This window comes from Pleurodeles waltl, chromosome 4_1, assembly GCF_031143425.1.
Source record: "Pleurodeles waltl isolate 20211129_DDA chromosome 4_1, aPleWal1.hap1.20221129, whole genome shotgun sequence".
Taxonomy (NCBI): Eukaryota; Metazoa; Chordata; class Amphibia; order Caudata; family Salamandridae; genus Pleurodeles; species Pleurodeles waltl.
In genome coordinates this window covers 219,432,895-219,456,399 of record NC_090442.1, presented here as the reverse complement: position 1 = coordinate 219,456,399, position 23,505 = coordinate 219,432,895, and the positions used below count along the sequence as shown (strand labels likewise).

Below are 23,505 nucleotides of genomic sequence, written 5' to 3'. Positions count from 1 at the left end.
GACGGCCCTCAATGGAGCTTTCTTGGTTGGTTACTCCTTCTGTCAGTGAATTTTTTATTTACGTCATCTATGTTGTTCTGATCTTCCTTTAAAGTTTACTCGACGTCTCAATATGATTGAAAAATGTTCCTTAGCAAATTATTAAGTCTTCCTCAATTTTATAGTATGTTGGACATTTGTAGACCACATTACGCCCCCTGAAAGTAGCTCAAAGTCCTGAGCAGAGACAGGAGAGGATGGAGAGAGGACCAGGGGAAGAAGCCTCTTGTGAATTGAGTTATCTTCCTAAATGGCCAATGTGTCTTCGTTTTAAGACTTGAGCATCTTGACAGAAAGTAAAGGCCAGGAATGAGGGAGCGAGAGAGGTGAGGCTCTGTTTCTGCGTTATGGCGAGTATGCGACGAGAGGGTACAGCCTGCCCCATTAAACCTGGCACCTTCCCTGAACTGAAAGATGAGTTTGGGAACGGGAGGTCAGAGGAGGACTGCACAAAGCAAGTTACATGGGTGGAAAGGGGAGGTCCATAAAACAGGAGACATAGTATATGCGGAGGACATGGGATAAAAAATTGAGACGTAACAAGTGGGTAGGACGTGAGGCCAACCCACATGTTAATAAAAAAAGAAAATACCCTTGGCGGTGTTTTCACTGCGTGTACGTCCATATGTACTACTGAGTGCATCTGTGAATGTCCTGTGGTGAGATGTCCTAGAATTAAATGAAATGTGTGATCCAGGGGGACGCCTGTGAAAGACTACAAAGAAGATGCCAGTGAGAAGCCAGAAGCAGGAAAGGACAGAAAGGCCAGTATGTGTGGTAGGCCAGAAGAGAGAGAACTACTTAGAGCAGGAATGTTGCATGTAAGTGAGGAGTTCAAAGCAGAGAACAGGTAGGTGACTACAGGAGGACAAAGCAAGGGAATAACAAAGAGTAGCAGGGAAGCCCCAAATAAGTGACGCTATGAGCAGGGAAGAGGGTTAAGATTGTGAGAGATTAAAAGCAGGATTGTGGCTGTGAGATGTCAGCGACTGGGAGGCAATAACCAAAGGAGAGGCCTATGATTTGGGAATATAACAGTGACGCATGGGACAGTCAGAGATCGAGAAAAGATGAGTCCTTTGCCGAGAGTGCAATCCCAGTGGAAAGGCATGTGACAAATGGGTCTGTGAAGGAGAGCCCAGAAACTGAAGGCGAGAGTGAGGCCTGCAGCTGACAGCTTGGCAAAGAACAGGGAAGAGTTCTGTGAGGGAAAGGAAGAGAGGAGAAGATAAGGCTGTGACTCAGAGTAAAAGAACAAGTTTTATATTGAAAGGACTTTCCCTGTGAAATCTCAGGGACTGTTAAGCAGCCCATGCTACGTCAAAGCAGGCAGTGGAAAGTCCTGTGAGGGAGAGCTGACGCGGCAATCGCAGGGTGGGCACCGCTTGAGGTTTTTCTGTTATACTGGGTATTAATGTTACACCCCAGACCTCCAGAAGAACACTCGAAAAGTTGAAGAGTGACAGTAATAGGTCAAACGGAGGAGGCAGATGCAGGATGAGGAAGGGACCTTGTGGAACTAGTTGAAGGAGCTTTAAATGTTAAATGGAAATTCACTTTTTTTACTATTTGGCCGTGGCATTTCTACTGTATCTTCCTTCCTTTCGGTTTGAGCTTCATTGTTTACTCCCGGAGCTTCAACTGTGTATCATCATGCAGGAAGGAGTTTCCTTGGTGGTTTATTCACAGTTTGATGATATTGGGTGCAGCTTTCATGGTAGTTTGATTACTATGTAAATGCTGGCTTTAGCTTTCATGGTAATTTATCACTGCATTGTCATAGTGGTAGGAGCTCTCTGGAAAGTTTACTCACTCCATGATCATATTGGACGGGGGGTGGGGTCATTTGATGTTTACTCACTGTATTATGATGTTGGAGGGAGTTTCTTGGGTAATTGATTCCCTGTATCATTTTGTTGGTCGGGTCTACCTTGATAGTTCACTTGCTTTCTGATCATATTGTATAGGGCTTCCATAACAATTTACTAACTCCATCACTGACAACACAGCATGATTGATGTGGATAGGATAGATATATTCTCACCATCTCATTTTACTGGATGGAGCATCCTCAGGAGCTTAGTCACAGTGTCCGGAGTTAGTAAATGTAGCTTTAGTAGATAAAAGTTGACCATCTGTTTAGGCTGCTAGAAGATTGTTTAGCCCTACGTAATAAATTATTGATTCTTCACAGTAATAACCCAAGTACTCAAGGACAAAGGTGGTTTTGTTTTACAAATAAGCTCTCATCTAAAGCAAATAAGTCATGTCTTCCTTTCACTTCAGAAAAGGACAATAAAATGATTAGCGTATTAATTTGTGAGCAAATGTCTGTTAACTTAGAGCAAAATGAATGTCTACTTGAGTTTATTATGCAAAAATAACGGAGGATTTAATTCAATTATCGTGAATGTTAATCTATAGTATTGGCTTAAAATTGTTATAGTTTGGAAAAGTAATGTGTACAATATCACTGTTAATGGTTCCCTCCTCTTGTTTTGTAGACATCTTTGATACATTTTAGTACCCTGTTCCAGTGACTCCAACTTTAAAGTTCATGTACTCAACCAGAACCTCAGAACAAACTTGAACAGGGACATGTTGGCGATGCACCTTTTGCATTTGTATACTAGTCTTCCAAAATCAGCCTAACATGGGTATAGAGGAGTGTTTAACATGTTGGATGCATTGCTACCTAGACTGAGTATTTTGTTTCGGGCTGCTATTTTATCCAGCTGCAAAAATGTCATAAAAGTAAGGCTTTTTCAAAAGGGATAATAGCCACACATAATTACATTTGCTGTGAGAGAGACAAAGTACCTGTGACATCTCACTGCCTCTCCCATGCCTGTAGGCTTCCTGAAAACAATGAGTCATCTCGTTAAATCTGTTAAGAACAATTGGTGGGCAATATTTTTAAAACACAGTTTGGACCTTCTGTCAAAATCTAAGGGCCTGATTTATGGGAAGTTAGCGCCACCTTTGCGTCATTTTTTTGCAGCAAAAGCGGCACAAACTTACAAAATATAATAATATTTTGTAAGTTTGCGCTGCTTTTGCGTAAAAAAATGACGCAAAGGCGGCACCTACTTTTCATAAATCAGGCCCTAAATGTGTTAAGGCTTCTGTGTATTTGAGTGAAACTAGACCTCCCTATTTAGTAAAGACCACACCAATGGCCCAAACGTCGAACAAATCCTTAAATCCCCCATTTTAAATATCACACATTTAAACATTAATGACATGTACATAAAGTGAACCTGCCAGTTTTAATATGGAGTGGACATTTGGGTGTGAACCCAGACCTCATTTTGATAATCTCCGCTGACAAGAAATGGAGATCTCCCCTACTTTAGACTCTGTCAAATAAGACTTAACTTTGATCTGCCTTCAGTTAAAACGTGTTAAAAGCCTTTTATTGTTATAAACAAATAGCCCTAAAAGCGCCTGAATCTTAGGCCTTCATAAGTTCCATCAAGAAGAACTAGTGAACACTGAATCCTGAATCAAACAAGGGACTACTTTAAAAAAAAAACACGAATGACTTCCAGAGTATTCAATTCATTACATACTTTTGAGAGTGACATTTCAGCAATTGGTTCTGTGTTGAGCTAGTTCTTGAGAGTTCTGGAAATGATCACATTTGATACCTTAATGCTTCCTCCCTCCAAGCTGAGGAAAATCGCATTTGTCGGAGGCTAGTCTATCTCCCTTCCTCTAGCTCAAACTTTATTATGCATTCAGAGCTAAATTTGCAGTACGCATTGGATAAAGTAAGTTTAGTCCCTTTGCTGCTGTGGGTTAGCGTGTGGCTTAAGCCTGATGCTTGGTCGTGCAGGGATATTATCACTGACCGTCTTAGCATGGACAAGGGCCATACAGTTCCATGATTAGATTAGATTTCAAAACCCTTTTGTGTGATGGGACTGTCTGACCTGTTCAAATCCCCCGCTAGTATTAAAAGGGATGGTAAATTAAAGGTTAAGTACCATTTTTCCGAGCTCTGCAAGACAAAGGAGCTGTACACTGAATTAAGTAAGAGCTCACTGAGGGACTATTATAGTTTTTTAGCGCCTGTCGAACCTGTGTGGTACCTGACCCTCGACCTCACACACAGGGAGAGGTCTCTCCTCTTCTGTTTCGGAGCAGGATCGGGTTGGCAACTTTTGTGCCTCTGGGAAGACTGTGGCATCTTGGTGGGGTTCTGCTCAGCTCCACCCTGCCCATCTGACGGGTTGGCAGACAGAACATTGTTACACTTCATGTTTTTTTGTACATTATATAATCCTTTGTTTTGTTATTTTCTTAAACCCTATTTAATCCCCTGAGGGCATTGGAAATGCAGAGAAGCACTATTTCATCTTCAGCCATGATATATGTTTCAGGGTCAGTTCATCTCTTGAAGCTGCAGAGAGATGTAAGAAACCTATGGAAGGCTAAAGTTTTGGCTGTGGTCTGCATCTGCATAATGGTACACACAATTATTTGTTACTTAATGTATGTTTACAGGGTGCATGACTTTTTTTGTTTTGTTTTGGTGACATATCTGCTATACCACTTGAATAACAGTGGTTGATAATGTACTGTATTGATTTTATCTAGTTTTTAGACCTTTCAAATGTTTTAATTGGGCGTTTTATCATGCTTGATAATCTTTTGTGGCCAGATTCGTCCGAACAAAGATTACGTGACGACCCGCCTACACAAAAACACTTTGAATCTACCAGTTGTGGAAGTATTGAAATATATTTTATTCACACCGGTAACCTAGTAAGGAAATACATTTTAAAATGATTAAAATTTCACTGGTCAATTTTACACTCCTAGGAATATTTGGTCCCACAAGAACATGCTCTGTTCATGTTATCTATGTCCCTATGGAATGAAGGTACCTGTATAACGGAATCATTATGTCCATTATTGGTAAGGAATGACGAATGTCTTTGAAAAATATTTCGAATTTTGAGTGCAACAGATTGACTGACAAAGAGTTTCAATATCTAACAATTGGTATGGTATGTCTAATGAAATTTGGATGAGACTGGTAACTTGGAAGTTCAAAAAAGATTCTATATTAGCAAAGGAATTATTACTGGTATTTGGCACCTAAGGAGTGCAAAATTGAATTGTCTTTGACACTTTCCTTGTATGTATTTATCAAACTCAATTGTAAAACAAAAGATGGAAAATAGTTTTTTAAAATTATTTATTTGTGTGTTTGTAATTTCATGGTTCTAATGAATTACTGCACACTTGTCACTAAATGATTATTGGACACATGAGTGACTTTGAAATCCAGATGCAGTTTGTTAGGTATTTCTGGACTGTTAAATTTGTTGTGTTGTTTAATTGGACATCTTTTATTTATTTATTTTTGTTTGGGTTTCATTTTAGAGGACTCTGTAGATATTGCACTGTTTGACTGTTGTGGCTATAGCAGTGATGCATATTTTTACACAGTCATCCCACACTTGTGTGCCGCAAATAGGCATGTAATTACAATACATTCTCACAGTGCTTGTAAATGGGCCTCTGCATCAGAATAGAGAGGTCTGTCTGACGTTTGTAGATAATAATTTGGTAAATCTATGGTTATGCAATTCACTGAGATAAGCTAGATCGAGTGCGGGTAGACACATACTCATATTGTCCATTGATAAAAGCCTGGACGCCTATTTATACACTTTATGAACAGGCTGAGTCCAAGTGCATTTTTTGCATTGTACAAGCAGATGGGGTGGGAACTTTCTCTTAGTATGCTCCTTGGGTGAAGCTTTATATTTTATTATTTTTTGGCATTTTCACCTGAATCGAGATTAGAACGTGTGTTGTAAAAACACACTGGCAACGTGGTTGCAAGGAGTGCCCTTGAATGACCTCCATGTCTTGCAAAGTATTAAAAAGCCAAGGTAATATGACTTGAGTGATTTCACATGGATTTGAGTAGAGATGGGGCCATTGCTAATGGCGCATAAAGAAAACAATCGCAGGATCAATAAACCTGTACTTTTACCTTAGAATGTAGGAGAGCTTTCCTGGCTACGTAGTAGGTCATTTAAACAGGCGTGCAGATGGTAAAACTGCATGAGAACATTGCTGTAGCCAAGAGGCTAAATCAGAAAAAAATACCGTCTCACAATGTTAATCATACTAAATGAAATTTACCTCTAATTTAGAGTGAAATGCTGAATAAAGCCCGTAGGGCCTGCTGTGCCAAATAATTTTTCCATTTTGTGTCTATTGGAAAATGTCTTAGTGCATATGAGCCATATTAACTTCCTGGCTTTGCTCTAAAGTGGATTTGTTTTATCTATACTTTCACTTAGCATGTTGACGAGAGGAGGGACATGCTAAGTGAAAGTGTGTTGGAAAAAAGGGTGATGTTGAAAAATCAATTTTAGATGGTAGCGCACCTACTCCGAGGACCACTGGAATTATGTGGGTAAGCAGAACCACACATTGGGCAGTGATAGATCCATGATACTGTATAAAAATAATATTTATACAACGTACATTGCAAGTGATGGAACTCTGTCAAGCACCTTTCCGTTTTCCTATAACTATAATCACATTTTTAACTGGTTTGAGACGGGCAAAAACGGATTCTAATACTTGAGTAAATACTGATCAATTTAAGAAAGAAACTATAAACATCTACTCTGTGAGGCCCTGCTTATTTAGGAGATAGCGTTTGTACCCAGGATTACAGAGATGAATCTTATCCCTTGTAGGGAGATTACATAGGACACGTGTGCTGTTTGGGTCAATGAAGGGAAGGGCATGGCCTTTACAAAGTGAAATTTCTGGAGATCTGAAGTTCTGTTAATTGTATGAGAAAGACTGTGTGGAGACAAGTGACTTGGATGATTTGTATTATCCACCCCGATACCACAGATTTTCCCTCTTCTTTCGATGAGAAACTGATAATGGGGAACATGTGCTCACACTTTGCATGGGAGGGACACCATACCAAACCAAGTCTGTATTTATTTATCTATATTTTTAGCTGCCTCTAAGGTAATGGTTTTCTTATTGTGTGTATACTTGGAATATGTCTAAAGTATTTTATGCTAACTGTTAGTGGTATTTTAATATTGATAAACTTTTTTTGTTGTGTATTTAATTACGTCTTTTTGTAAATATATTTATGTCTGAAGGATGCCACTGAGAATTCTGAATTGGCTGTTTATTCTTTGAATGTAGTAGCGGGACATTATTCACTGTCCAATGGTTTATGGTGTAGTTTAGTTAGGTGCATTTTGGGTATCCGTCTTCTCCTGGATTGCACATACTCAGCCAAGCTTGAATAGCCATGCGTAGTTCTCATTGTCTGTGTGGTAGGACTTGAGGAGATATTGGTTGTGTTGTTTTTTGCATGTGATTTAATGGTTTCGTACCTGACTTTGGAATTAGGGGACCTCAGTTCTAATCTGCTTCAGCATTGGAAATAGTGTTGTGTGGTCACATCATAGAAAGTAATTCTGAATTTCTGCTGTGTAATATCCCACTTAATGTACATAGGCTAGTATCGCTTTCAAACTCCAATACCCCCAATGAATGTGCAGAGCACCTTTGGTCTCCAGCTAGGCCCACACTGTACACATATGAACACAACAACAACATAACGTTTGACTGGATATGCTAGATGGTACTTCAGCAGTTGTGTTGCCTGACCTCTGGTTTGCTCCTTGTCCTTAATGTTGCTGTATTCCTTGTCCTTAATGATGCTGTGTGAATACTTGACAATGATGCAGTGGCATAATTCAAAATGATGGGGACTCCCCGCAGCAGAATGTGATAAGGGACCCCGGCGTCTCCTACGTTGCACAAATTGGTTTCGGGCTCAGTGGGTGCCCCTGAACTGTTGGGACACCATCTAAGCTGCAGGGGCCTGCTCTGGAAAGCAGAGTGGGTTTCCCGAGCAATTAACTACTTCTAATTCCATGCCATTACATGCATTTTGCAAGGCATGCGTTGGTATGGTTGAGAGGGTGAGGGCGGCCCCTCCACAACAAGGAACTCTGGGGTGCAGGGGTTGTGGGGGGGGCTCTGTTATGCCCCAGCAATGATGTAACCTTATCTATCATCGAAAATTAAACCCATGTGAGGACTTTTGCCAACTTTTGGGTCCTTCTGGTTTGAACCTGTATGTCCATTTACTTACTGCCACCATGTTTGCATGGGTTTTAAGCAGCAATTGCTGTATCTCTCTAGCCATCATAAACGGAGTTTCCTGTTTTATTTGCTCATTGAATCACAATGCGCTTGGTTCATGAAAAGTAGCAAGAAATGTAATCTCATAGGTTGCCTTCTATGGTTAGAGTACATTTCTGGCTATCATCCCTGTAATCACTGAAAGTCCCAGTAATGCATTAGTTGAAGAATCTTCGGCAACCTCGACTGAGTTGTCATTTATGCATGTATAAATATACATGAATAATATTTACACATGCTTAAGTATAATGCAAAAGAGCAATTTAACTTTATAACATTTTTTTCCAACTGGGAGGATTTAATTATTGGGTGAAACCCCTCCCCTAGCACTTTCTTCCAGAATTGCTTTGCAAAAATGCATCAGTCTTTACAAACTCAGTTGTGTGTGTTCATAGCTTGCAGGCGGTTACACGTGAGTCAATAGCATTGCAAGTGTATGTCTACACGTTGTGATTGCAAAGTACACCATTATACTAATAAAACAAGGCATACATAGTCCAACTTGAGTGCATAAATGGCTTTGTGAATTGGGGCTCATTGTTTTGAGAAGATTTTCATAATTCTCTTCCAAGCCCCCCGACATTGCCATAGTCCAATTTTTGATTGCATCACCATACCATGTGCCACAATTGCGTTTAACTGTTAATGTCTCTATAAACTGTTGATATATTGCCTACTGGAGTATATATATATATTCAATGTGCTATGTAATCTGAAGAAACTATTACAAATGTAAAACTACAATTGTAACTAGTTTTGTACCTTATAAATTAGTATAATCTACCTATGCTTTCACTCCCTTTAAAGTGCTGCAACATCGTTTGGTATTAAGACAGGGCTCTGTTTATGCATTTGTAAAGCACATAGCTACCCTAATGCATCCCAGTGCTAGGTGGGAAAGAGCAGGTTATACAGCGGTACAAAGTGAAATGATGATTCCAAGGTTATTGTGGGAATAGCCAAGCTTTGACCATTTTCTGGAAACTTGGATACTCATCCAAATGTCAAAGCTCCGGGGGCAGTGAGTTCCAGAGTTTGGGAACCAGATACGCAAAAGTTGTTACTCCTTATCTGGCTCTCTGAATCTTTGGAATGGTCAGTAGATAACCCTGAGCTGATCGAAGCAATCTGGTTGGACGAAATGGGGAGATGAGGTCTCTGATCTTCGAAGGGCCCTTAGTCTTCATAGCTCTATGAGCCAAACATAATGATTTAAATTTGATTTTGGCTTCTATGGGTAGCCAGTGTAACATTCTCATGGCTTCTTTCTCAGTTTCCCCTCTGAGAATATTGAGGAAGATTCTGGCACCTCATTTTTGACTACCTGTAATTTATTTGGGCACATATTTCGGTGACCTGGGATAGAGGGAAATTACCATAGTCCAAGCGGGATAACACCAGGGATTGGATGACAATTCTTAAGGAATCCTCAGGAATTAGATCAAGGATCTTACGAATGGTCCCTAATAGTCCAAAACAAGTGGCAGCAAGTTTTTGTTGCTTGGACATCCATGACTAGGGCTTTGTCTAGCCACATTCCCAGATTCTTGACAAGAGAGTTGAGGATCAGAGGAGTCCCCAAACAGTCTCCCCAACCAATTCCTGGAGACAGAGCTGAATAGTTTCCTTAGATCATTAGTTCTTTTTTGTTGCCATTCAGTTTTAGGCAGCAGTTGGCTGTCCAATTGGCCACTTTTTCCAGGCCTGAGGCAAGCTGATGAATATCTGGTTTCTGGATATCAGTGAGAGAGACCACAAGTTGCGGTCCATCTGCACAAGATTTAATAGATAGCCCAAACTCCTGGATGATATCTGCCAGAGGGCAAAGGTAGACAGTAAAAAATGTGAAACTGAGAGCCGAGCCTTGTAGTACCCCGCCTATAGGGGTCAGAGTTATCTGAGAGACAAGAATCTTACATTATTTGGAAGGTTCTGTCCTTTATGAAAGAGGTCAACTAGTCCAGTGCCTTATCTTGCACTTCACCTCCTTCAGTATATCAGCTAGTATTGAATGATCTACAGTGTCCAAAGTGTCATTTAAATCTAATAATATAAGTGCAGCAGCACCTCCCTGGTCAAGAAAGTGTTTTAGCTCCTCCGTGACCATTAGAAGAGCTGACTCCATACTATGTTGTGCTTGGAAGCACATTTGAGTGGGGAGTAGGTAATGTTTGTCTTTGAGAAAGGTCGACAGTGCTTGATTCACATGTTTCTCAAGAAGATTCCCATTCTCTGCCCGCCTTCTCTTAGACATCACCAGACGTACCTCTGTGAAATCAGCATTTGTCTCATTACACTGGTTGCCTGTAGAACAGCGGATTACATTTAAGGCTTTGTGTTGTATCCACAGTTCTCTTTACAATAGAGGCCCCCTGTTGCTAAAAAACGTTGCTTCTTTTTACAAGCCTACCAGAGATCTCAGATCAGCCTCAACAGCTTTGGCCACCCTACCTAGAGTTAAAAAAGCTAGATGGGTTGGTGGTACTATGGCATATCTGGGAGCCAAGCTGTGGAATTCCCTTCCCCTCAGACTTCGACTCATATGCCAGGAATACAACTTTCATAAGGCACTTAAAACTTGGTTGTTTTAGAATGGACTGTCCTCTATGCTTAGTTTAGGTTCGGCCCGTTAGCGCTGGGAAGCCCTAGGGTAGCCATGCGCTCTACAAATTCTATAACATAGCTGTCAGCAGGGAGATTAGTGGTCAGAATGGATGGATCTAAATGTGGTTTCTTCAACAGGGGCCTAATTACTGCATGCTTCTGTTTCTTAGGGACCATCCCTGAATCAAGAGATATATTTAAGACCTCGATAATGGCCAGGAGCAGCACTTCCAGTCCTTTAGCCAGAATCTGTGGTGGGGCTGGATCTGAGGGCAAGCCTGATTTAACCTTATTGGGGCCTTCATTGACCCTTGTAAAGTATGTCAGTAGTGCAGAGGCCGCAACTCTTGGGAGGTTGGGATTTCGTGAATAGAGTAAGGCTGGATTGCCTGAGAGGGAATCATAGATGGGCATAACTTTTTCCTGGAAAAAGTCTGCTATCTGATTGCAGCATCTCTCGGAAGGCTGGGGGAGAAGGCTACCCTTGTAAGAGTTAATAAGAGATTTAACAATCTTAAATAATAGCTTTGGTGAACCGAGGCGAGTCTGATTTTCTCCTCATATTAGGTAGCCTGTGTTGCAGCAGATATGCTAATATGAAAATATGCTAACGAGTTGCATATATTTACAAATGAGAGAATTCGACATTGATTAACAGTAATTAAAAAAAATAACGTGTTAATGTGCAAATTGTGCCCACGGGGAGTGGTCACCATCAGTGTTAACAGTACTAAATAATGTGAAATGTTTTAAAAGTTTTGTATTAATATATCATAATTAACAATATAATCTATGTTTTGTAATGCCATATGTTCTTAGCTTAGCCAGAGGCCTAGTCAGCGCTAGGCCTTGCCTGCTTAAACATGGAGACGCGATGAGCTGCCGCAGACTGGAACTGGAGAAAGGGACCTTGAACTGTACAGAGTTCAACGATGAGCTCTGCTAGAGAAATCTGCAAACTCACCAGTGGACAGGAGACGATCAGAACAAATTGATACAATTATGTGTAGAGTAGGCTAAATATACTTTCCCAGGACTTGAACAATGGAGCTACAGACTAAGAGCAACAATTTTGTTACCTGAAGAGCCGGATGATGTCCTCATCGAATTAAAGGACCAATCATGTTAATGGAACTTGATTCTCAAAATAATGTAGACAAGTGGTAAACAAAAACTATAGGTTAGAGTCATAACCCCTGATAAGGTTGACCAATGGGCAAATTGTGGGATGGACTGAGAGACCCTAATAAAAAGTCATGACATGAAGGGAAAAATCAGAATGGAGAGGCGAAAGTTGATGACGTCAGGAGACACTGTCCGAAGTGCTGAAACTTGGGCTTGGTTCCGTGAGCCTGAGCCTTGCTGATGACTGATGACCTGGAGACGAAGACTGACTCATTGCTGATCTATCTTGGATAGGTAGCTATAACCTGACTGACTAATGAATTTTTTTCTTTCTAGGTACCAGCTGCGCTGTATTAAAAATGATTTTCTCTTTAGTTAGATTTTTCCAAATTATTGATTTTTGACTAAATTGTTTTTCGCATGAAGATCTACATGCTGATGCTAATTTGGGATAGGTAGGCTGACAAGGGTGACTAAGGGTGACTTGAACTAAGACTGATTGACTCATATTGCTGAATTATTCAATTTGCATGAATCCCTATGCTTGGTTAATGTTGGTTGCATATTAATAAAGATCCTGATAATTCTTTGCTCGTATTGCTAATAAACTTCGGTAATTATGGTTTCACCGAATAAAGGATTTTTGATTAGAGTTGTAACTAATAGGGAAATAAACAAACTAACTTCCATATGAGTGATGGTGGTTACTTTTGATTAGAATAATTCATGATATCTAAAGTTGATTAACAGATTTCTTGTGAATGTCTTTGCTCACTATACTTAACTAGGATACCCTATGCGATCCAAAAGATTCATCGACCTATACGCGTCCCCTTGTAAGTTTACTTACTAAGGATAAGGCACGCTAGCAACTGGGAACTTATTTATTTCACTGTGATAGTGCCTGATGGCAGATTTATACCCATTTTTCAGTTGTGGATCATAGGCTTTCCTCCACTTTCTCTCAAGGTGTTTACAGTTTTTTCTCAGAGAGGCAAGATGGTCGTTAAACCATTGAGCAGATTTAGAATTTGTTTTGCCGGTTCTCTTAGAAAAAGGGATATGTTTATTCAGAGCCTGTGCTATCCACTTTTCCCAGCATCATTGGCAACATCTGGGTTATCCCCAAAAGCTGGGAGTGAGTTTTGGAGAGTAACCATCCAATCAGAGGATGAGAGTTTGGCCCATCTGCGCAGTAATCTCGGACAAGAATTAGCTACATTTTTAACCTCCAGACTCCTCACTTTAAATGGAATGAAGTGATCAGTCTAGGGTAGAGAGGTGGCTTTGTCTATCTGGATCTTAGAGTCATTACCGAAAATAGGGACCAAAAGATGTACTTTTACATGTGTGGGGGTGTTTACTCTTTGTATTAGTTGAATGCCCTCCAGATTCTGAATTGATCTTGTCGCTGCAGGATTATTATTCTCATCTAAGTGAATATTGAAATCCCCTAGTAGTGAGAAGGAACTTTTACCAATCACTCGGTTAGAGAACATGTCTGGTAGTGTTTCTACCAATTTAGCGATTCTGCCCCCTGATCTACTACTGCGATCATGCCTGAAAATGTGGTAGCCTTGTGGGATGGCCATCAATATATCAGGATCTGAACTCTCCTGGAGCCATGTTTCGACCAGAAACAGTGCATTCAGTTGATCTAGGTCTAACATTAGTCTGATCTCAGTTTTATGCCGTGGAAGGGACCTGCATTTATGTAGTCCTGCCCTCCAATAATATCTCCTCTTTGAAGTTCAACCTGTAACCTTGCTAAGTATCTCCTGGGTTGTCAATGAGACGCTAGGTCCCTCCTGGGTTATTAGTGAGAAGCTATAGGCAGGGCAGTGGGTTTCGCCCTTGTCTAAATTAATAGATGTATAAGGCACGGTCCCAGGTAATGGACTAAGGGCCATATGTACGAAAGCTTTTTCCCATAGACACAGAATAGGTAAAATCCTTAGGTACATCTGGCCCTAAGTGAGGAAAGTTGTTCTCCTGAGTATCTTACCGGCTCCAAGGAGAAACAGGCAGAGTTTCTGGCCCCTGGTCCTGTATGGGTGTGTATGGGTGCAGACGGGCTTCGCATTCGCTGCGCGCCCGCACTCCAGCCGCCATTATATAGCACACAGCCTTTCATCACCAGACCGTCGACCTTTCAGCAGCTCTATAATTCGTGGGGTCTCGCCATTCCTCTTGCACAGATTTCCAGCTCTATGGTAGCAGATGCTCTGTCCTCCCTCCTTTACACACAGTCCCGGTTTTGAAATAAAAAGGTTAAAAAGATAAAAACTCTCAAAAACTGAGATTACCTAAAAACATCTCAAAAACTAAAATCACCAAAGGAATAATACAAAAAGAAAGCTTTAACATGCTGCACGCTCAGGTTTATAAAAAATGCCCTGCGGTGCAGCGTACTCACCTGCGCACCCGTGCCCCAGCCGCCATTATATAGCGCACAGTGTCTAATCTCTAGAGCACCGACCTTTCAGCAGCTCTATGATTGGTAGGGTCCTTCCCTCCCTCTTGCACACAAGTCAGTTCTATGGTAGCAGATGCCCAGCCCTCCCTCCTTTACATACAGTCCCCGTTTTTGGGATAAAAAAGTTGAAAAGATAAAAACGACTCAAAAACTAAGATCACCATAAGAATAACACAAAAAGAAAGTGCAATAGAAAGGCTATAGAAAATGCAAGCTCAATGGAAAAATAGAGGAAGGCTTCCTATAGCTATCATATTACATTATGAGCAGTAACTTTTGTGCAACATGCTCCTGGGGCGCTCTTGTGACAGTGGTGCAGGTGGTAAGGGAGACGTCTTACACACTCAAAAGTACACAAAAGCCCAACACCATTTGGGACATCCTCAAGTGGCAGACAAAATGCTGCCTCACACATGGCTGAAAGGTTTCCCATTGAATATGTGTGGTAGGACAACTCATTGCTTTTTATTGGGTTAAATGTGAACATCTCCTTGGATTTCCCTGCCCTTGTAGGATCCCAACAGCCAACCGCAGTATGTTTCTTGTTTTCACTATTCCCTGAGGAAGTATTCAGTCTGATTAATCCATCCACTCAGACAGTGGCGCAACGAAACTGGAGGTGGCCCCCTTCACAGTACATAGAGGGCCTCCTTCTGGACTGAAGCTGGAGCTCTGAGGCTAGGCTACTGTGCTAAGGGCCCTCCTGGAGTTTCAGCCCCCGCACTTTGGGGGCTGTGGAAGCCTTTGTTACGCAACTGCACTCCAGAACGAGTGAGGATAGTAGACGTGTGTATAGGATACAGCTGTTGATGTACATTCTATTGCTTCCAACTCTGCTGAAAGGTGTAGCTAAGACTGCCTCGGCAGATAAATCAGTGGCTCCCTTGATGCATATATTGTGTAAACTGTTGTACTGCAAGGGACTCAGAGGTTTTTGAAGAGAACTGGCTACAGCAAGTAGGGACCAAGGCAATAAGATCTTAGCAATCGTGGCTCGCGGCGCAGAAAAGGGGTGGCGCGTGGCGGACTGGGAAGAGAAAAAATATATAAAAAAAAAAAAGAAAGCTTACCTGACTCACGCCTCATCACCGGTCTTCAGGCTCCAGTGCAGGCTCAGGCTTCCAGCCTGCCCTGCGGCCAATCTGAAACGCTGCTCTCCCCAACCGGCAACACAGTGCCAGAATGGAGAGGACTCAGTGCACATGTTTGTTGGACTGACCCGAGACTGCAGGCCAAACACACATGCGCACTGAGGGGAGTGCTGTGCATTCCCCCTCCGTGCTCCTCATCACCATGGTCCCTTCCCTTTAAAAAATAAAACAATAATAAACGTAGATTATTATAGTTTTATTTTTAAGGTTTTGCAGCTGCTACTGCTGCTGGCGGGGGCAACACTCCTCCGCCATAGCGGAGGAGCGCCGCTCGATCTTAGTTCTATGCATTTTGTAATTGTGCACTAAATGGCTACTTTTCAAGTAAGAAGGGCTTTCATCGGTTTTACAGGGAGCGTTTTCTGAACTTCTGCTGTTCTCAGGGGCTTAGCTTCGGGGGGCAGTGATTGGTGTGTTACACTCTACTAATCAATGTATTTTCTTATAAATAGTTGGGTACACGTACTTTCAGTCGGGATTTGTGAGATATCAGTAGGATTTCAGCAGGTATTTTACATGCACAGAGACAAAAAATACACACACACTCTGTGTGCAAGTCAAAAAATGGTTATTTTATAGAATATTGTGTTTTCTCTCTTAGTACTCCTACCAAACTGCATTCTGCTCCCTTTCCACTGCCCCTTAGGCCCCACTCATTCACCCTGCTTGTTGTATAAGCTATTTAAACATTATATGGCAGCCTGATTGTCAGAAAATCTGAAGTCCCCCCCACCAATCTTACTGACTAAGCTACGCCCCTGGTTGTTCTGTTTTTGGGAAAACCTGTTGCCCTACTGTGTGAGTTATTTCCAAACTAAAGGATAGGGTCCCTTTCTATGATATAGCCATGCCAAAGGCTTAAAGACTATTCATTTCTGTAGATTTTAAAATTGCAAAGAGCTTCAGTTTTAGCCTATTTGGGGTCAGACCTTATGAAGATCTATTTATGGCCTATTTGATCGGGGGGGGTGCCAAGCTCTGGCTAAAGGAAGCATTATGTTAATAAGTGGGCTTTGTTTTAAGCTGAAAAAATGAGCAGCAGTAAACTGCTCTGTAATGGGCATCACTAACATGTTTTGTCATTCATATCCAAGCAGGTGTTGTCAAATGGGAAGGGACTCCAAATACTCTTCAAAACCCCCACCCTCACGTCTAATAATCACACTGTGAATGCTTTTAAATGTTAGTAAGGCCTTCCTGACCAGAATAGTGTGTTCAGCATCATGTATTTCATTGCATTTTCGAAACAGTAACAGAACTTAACTGCAGTGTTTAAGTACCTATAAGACATATTTAAACATTGCCTATTTAATAGAGTAATTGTGCAAAAATAGTAGGGCCTAGTGTGATAGGGCAGGAATTTGCTACTCTCCCCGATACTACTGAAGTACACAAGGGAACTATGGGCCTCATTACAAGTTTGGGGGCCTGACGGTAAGACCACTGCGGTGGTGGCCACCAAAAGACCGCCATGTTGGCGTTCGTCCGACCGTCGTATTAAGAGTCACGCAGCTCAGTCCACCAAAAAACAGCCAAGTTCCCGAAATAACCAGGACACTGGAGGCCGAAAATAAGGTGGTTCGACCACCATCACTGCCAGTCTGACAAAATTCATCTGATCAATTTGCGATCCACAAATCACAAGAGCGGTTCTTCCATGGCGGAAAACCACTGGTGGCGCGAAATGTGGCGGTCTGAACTCACATCAGTCAGAGCACTACACCACATTAGATAGTTTGAATACCCCACACCTTACACACATTCACACACCTGATACACCTACACACTGCACTATATAACACACCCCTACACAACCCACATTCCCTTGCAACCAGAGCGCCACACACTGCCACTGACAAGCAACATTTTTTACAGAAAAAAAAGAATAGGCACCCATACACATTTCACTACACACACATCCCACACCTGCACAACATACACAACAAAAAATGTACTACCACACACAATAGTTACCCACTCACATCACAGTACCCACACCTCAGCACTAACATTTTCTTCATCCTTTTTTCACTACATCACTGTCTTTACCACCACTACCATGTCCCCACAAAAACATCCACTTTTCACTGATGATGAGTTGAGGGTCATGGTGGATGAAATTGTCAGGGTAAAGCCACATCTATTCAGATCACAGGTCCAGCAAACATCAATAGCCAGGAAAATGGAGTTATGGCAAAGGATAGTCAACAGGGTGAATGCTGTAGGCAGTTACCCATGCACAAGGGAGGCAATCAGGAAGAGGTGGAACGACCTCAGTGGGTAGGTACGTTCCATGGCATTCAGGCACCAGCTGGTGGTCCTCAATACTGGCAGTGGGCCCCCACGTCCTCCCCCACAGGTCACATCATGGGAGGAGAAGGTCTTGGACATCCTGCATCCTGAGGGCCTGACAGGAATACCTGGGGGAGTGGAGTCAGGTAAGTAACAACAACATTTATGTTATCAAACAGTTTAATCTTATATGCTCACTAATCTTCCTTCCCCACCCCAATGACCATACCACCTACCACTCCTTTGTCCAAATCTCCAAATTGAGACCTTACTGATGGTGGTAAATAGTACATTACATGGCACAAATAACCTAAACAATACCCCATGGAATCACTATTTTAACATCACATCACATACCTTGTGTCAGTTCAAGTACTGATTGATGACATCTGCCCTGATGTCCCGAGTTTCATCCTAATCATGCTCATCCTCACTTGGCAAATCTCCATTTCCACCCACATGATCTGCTGGCTCCCCCCTCATCTGGAATGAATGGTATCTGACGTCTCAGGGCAAGGTTGTGGGGCATGCAGCAGGCAACAGTTATTTGACATACATTGTAGGGTGAGTAGAGGAGGGCTCCTTCAGACTTGTCTGTGCTGAGAAATCTTACCTTCAGGAGCCCAAAAGTCCACTCCACAACACACCTTGTTCTTCAGTGGACCTCACTGAAGCGGACTTCCCCTGGCGTGGTTGGGTACCTCACTGGTGTCAATAACCAAGGACGGTTTGGTTAGCCAGAATCCCCTGTAAGGTATAGTGACACCAATCCGAACTTTAATCTGTGACGTCCACATATATGGTAGCAGGAAAAAAGGTACAGACACACATGAAATATATGACTTACCAACAAGCCAGGCCATTTCTGTGTATAGTCATGCCATCAGCAGTGGGATATTGCTGTTCCGAATCATGACGGAATCATGGACTGATCCTAGATACCTTGCACAAACTTGTGAAGTGTATAGGTCTGCCAGACAGACCACTTGGACGTTTATGGAGTGGAAGGTTTTCCTGTTCCTATATGCCTGTTCATTGGCACTTGGGGGAACCAAGGCTACATGGGTGCCATCTATGACTCCAACCACATGTGGAATGTGTCTCAAAGCATAGAAATCTTTCTTTGCATGGGCCACATCCTCACGTTGGGGAAATCTGATGTAACTGTCCAGGTGTTTTTAACAATACAGACAGTACAGCCTTCAAAACCAGACTGAACATGGGCTTAGACATCCCTGCAGTTAAGACCACTGTTTTATGAAAGGACTTAGTGGCCAGGAAGTGCAGCACTGACATGACTTGGACGATGGGAGGTATACTATTAGGATTGCGAATGGCAGGCATCAGATCTGGCTTCAACTGATGACGTAGATCCATAATTGGATGCCTATCCAGGCAATATATTTGGATTACATGTCGCTCCTTCATGGTCTGCAGGTCTGCTAGCAGACGGTACCTCAGGCAAGGGTAACTATGTGGGACTTAGAAAAAAGGCTGCATAGTTCCAAAAGAAATGAATCATATAGATCATCCCCTAATCCAGGGGAGATCTCCAACAGTCCCTGTGAATAACCTGTATCAGGAACACGCGGAGCAGGGGTAGGTGCACGACAAAGCCTGGTTGGATACCCAAATATGCTGATTATTACATTGGCTGGAGCACTTAGGCTCTCTGCCACTCCCGTTGGGGCCCATTCTTTAGTGTGAGGAGTGTTCCTGTACCACAAACTTCATTTTATTTATCCCAGTTGTGAGGATTAGGTATATCTTGTTTTTGAGGTCCTGACGAATCGCACTAAGGGCCATATGTACTAAAGCATTTTCCCATAGACACAGAATGGGTAAAAACCTTTTCTACATCTGGCCCTAAGATCTTTATAGACTTATTTTAGTGAGAAACATGTTGACCTTCCCAATTTAGGCAGCATAGGGATTTCCAACTCTGCCATACACGTACTTGATCCCTAGATTAGAGGGTTCAGGAAAATTAGATACTACATTGAGAGTAGGGTAAGATAGACATTATCCTTTCTTCCCCTTTTCCAGTTTATTTTTAATCTTGACCGGGGCCCATGTTTTCAATAAAATACTTTGTTATCGGGTCCTTCTAGTCAATTTTAACAGTCCATTTTACCAATCCCACACTATTGCATTCAACTACGACAATTTTCTTCAAAAGATCTCTGGTAAAGAGCCCCCATGAGTGGCCCGTCAGACATTGCAGCGCCGGTCTGATGAGTAGAAAAGCCCTATGATGCAGCATTTCACCAATTGGTGAGTGAGGGCTCTTGTTTCTGATATAGGTTATTCATAGGGACCGTTGGCGATCTCCCCTGGATTAGGGGATGATCTATATTGATTCATTTCTTTTGGAACTGTGCAGCCTTTTTTCTGAGATTTATATGGGAGTGACATGCACAAGACCACCATAAAACAAAATCAAAAAACTTTTTTTGTTCTACAGTCCCACTTAAGAAGTCCTTCTTTTGACTTTGACTATATGGGACAACACCAGAATGTATGTGAATGGCTCAATCTATACATCATAAGTATGCTCACACCAACGTCACACATACATCTAAATCATGTCACGTGAAACAGTGAATATGTGGTATCAGCACAAAGCTATGCAAAATTTGAAAGTGTACTGTATTCCTATCCCCTAAACCCTCACATGTTCTTTAAATGGAGATACATGTCACTGACAGTAAAAGTTACGTCAATCTAGTTGACAAGTATCACATATTTGTTGCACCTATACTATCTTCAGATTGTCATTAGTATGATGATAGCACCGTTTCATGTACACAACCCAAAATACCTCATTTCACTTCCTCCACTAATGACATGCACATTGATACTTGTAAACTGAAAACCAGCACTTAACACATTATCATAGATATGAGTTTTCAGTAAATGATGCACGTTTCATTACTTCTACGCACATATCTGAGCCATAAAATGGCATCAGCTTGACCTACTGTACAGGACATCAGGAAGTGACCTGACACCGCCGGCGGATGTGGTCATGGTGGTAGATGGTTACACCCGCGGTAGACATTGCCATTGGAACACATTGGTGCCTTTGGCGGACTTGGGCCAATAGAGATGTCCGTCGGCAGTGACGGTCCAATATGTGGCGGACGTGACCACCATCTTCTGCACAACCCCTCACTTGACTACTGACACTGCTGCCTGCAATACCTCCACAACCTGAGCTGCTGTGTACTGCCTCTGTGAGCAATCACGCCACGTCCTGCAGGTGACAGGGCCCCTGCCTTCTCTCCGGAAGAGCTCGACAAGCTTGTGGAGGTGGTCCTATCCCTGTAAGAACAGTTACATGGTGCACCAGAGGAGTAGGGCAGTCCAATGTAATAACAATGGGTGAAATGTATGGTGATGTAGATGAAATGTGCAGGAATGAAGGATTGAGCTATCATGTGTGGGTAGATGGACATGTGCACATTTGCATAGAAAGACTGTTACCCCTGATACATAGTAGGTAGTGTGTGGTGTATGTACCCTGATTCACAAATATTCATTTCAGCATTAACATCTATATACATCACAAATAATTGTTGAGATATACCATTTTAAGGACATTCTTGTGGTCTGGTCATTTGTTTCTAGCCAAAACCTGGTACTGGTTATGCATGTTGTATGCCTGATTCCACTTTATACATGGCCTGACTGCAGATATTCACTTGGAAAATAGTTGAAGTGTGAGGAAGGGTATATTTGGCAACTTGCACTAACTTGATTTTTCTGCCTACTTGTTTTGGGATGAAGCATGTGGACATGACTTTCTCCTCTTGTCTCTGTCATCCATGCAGGTCAACACCCATCTGAAAAAGGGGATCTGGCGTGCCATCACCAAGATAGTGTGGACCCTGGGGCTCCACAGCTGGCGGAGCACCCACTGTAGGAAGTGGTGTGAGAACCTGAGACGCTGAGCCCAGAAAAGGAGGAAGTAGTGCCTGTGAGACCTTGGCTCCCCTAATGGCCCGCATATTGGCGGTGGCCTACCCTGAGTTGGATGGACGTTTGAGGGCAACACAGCAGCTACAAGGGGGTAAGTACTGACTACACTCATTTACATCCCTCTGCCAGGTCAGTGTATGATGTGAATGACTCTAAGCTGTGACAATGTGGTAAGTGCAAAAGGTAAAATGTCTCTTAGGAACACCTAGATGTACAGTTGTCAACACTGGTACATAGGTGTGCACATAGTATTGTGTATGGGGACATATTACTCACCTATATCATCCCTTGTGTACGGTAGCATATGATGATGTACATGTGACTTTGTCATTTGTGTACCACTATACTGCTCTTTGTTCCCTGCTGGTTGATCCTTACCACCTACAGATCCATATTCCCAATATCCTGATGGTAAGTTGTCCTGGTCTTTGCCCTCTGCCCATTCCAACGCCCCTTGATCCATCTCTATGTGCAACATAGAGTATGAGAAGTTGAAAATAGTCCTACTATTCCTGAGATTTCAAATGAGTGTTAACTTATTGTGAGGCTGTGATCTCAATCTGACATTTCAAATGGCACACTTGCTACAATTACTTAGACCTGTTAGTCTCCATTGGTACGTGAGTACTATACATTGGCACCTATAATGTTTCACCAGAATGAACATCCTGCATGTTGGAAACCATGTTGGTATAACTAGACTCCTAGTGCAACCCATATCCTTGATATGAGAGCTCAGAATATTTGTACCATGTTCATGTTCTTTGGATGGTAAGTGGCTACACAGCTATTTCCTATTCCAGTGTGTTGTTTGCATGCTAAATAGGCCACAACACCTTATAAATAGGTACAATCTATACTGTTTTGTGCCAACATCATGTGTATGTTGTTAGGTTCTGCCATATATCAACACTGTGATGCAACTTAAACATGCTTACTTTTGCTATTGTGGATATGTTTTGAGGTCTTTTGTATGGAATCCTACTGCTTGCACTGACTTAATTGTGCTGCAGGTGTGGTAGTTCATCTTCCCATGTTGGTGGAATGGTATGCATGGTCAGTAATTTAGCTTGCCTCAAGGTGTATGTCTCTACCTTGGTAAGCTCAACATTGTAATATTCATATACATATGTAAGATTACTCATGTATGAACTGTGGATAGTGATGTTGCCACTTGAAATATGGGCTATTGATGATGTCACTCATCATGAATAGTTGTACTGTATGTGGCCTTCATGCCATTGACAGTTGTCCATTGTATTTAAGGTGTTAGTATGGTATCTGGGGTTGTCTGTGGGCAAATCCTATGGGCTAAGTAGGCCCCTATAGGTGTACATGACTTTGTTTACAGGTGGAGAATGACTTAGATGAGTAGCTCAACAAAGTATGTATCATCCCTTCATACATGACTATTGGGACATGTGTTGGTGACATGTGTTTAGACTCTATCACACTCCAATTTAGGAAAAGGAAAATATAGCTGTTGCATGTTTGCAAATGTCAATTGTGAAGGGTGAGGGGTCTGTGACATTAAATGGTTTTGACTTGTATGCAACATGCTGTCTTGTATTTGGCATATGGAGCGTTTCCTTTCCTGGTACATGACATCAGCTAATAACATAG

The 23,505-nt window shown here is 42.0% G+C and overlaps 1 protein-coding gene across 1 annotated transcript in view; it reads left to right on the top strand.

The window, feature by feature from the left end:
- The window catches only part of LOC138287148 (potassium voltage-gated channel subfamily KQT member 1-like), a 750,297-nt gene that overhangs the window by 724 nt on the left and 726,068 nt on the right, over positions 1 to 23,505 (top strand). The window lies entirely within an intron of this gene.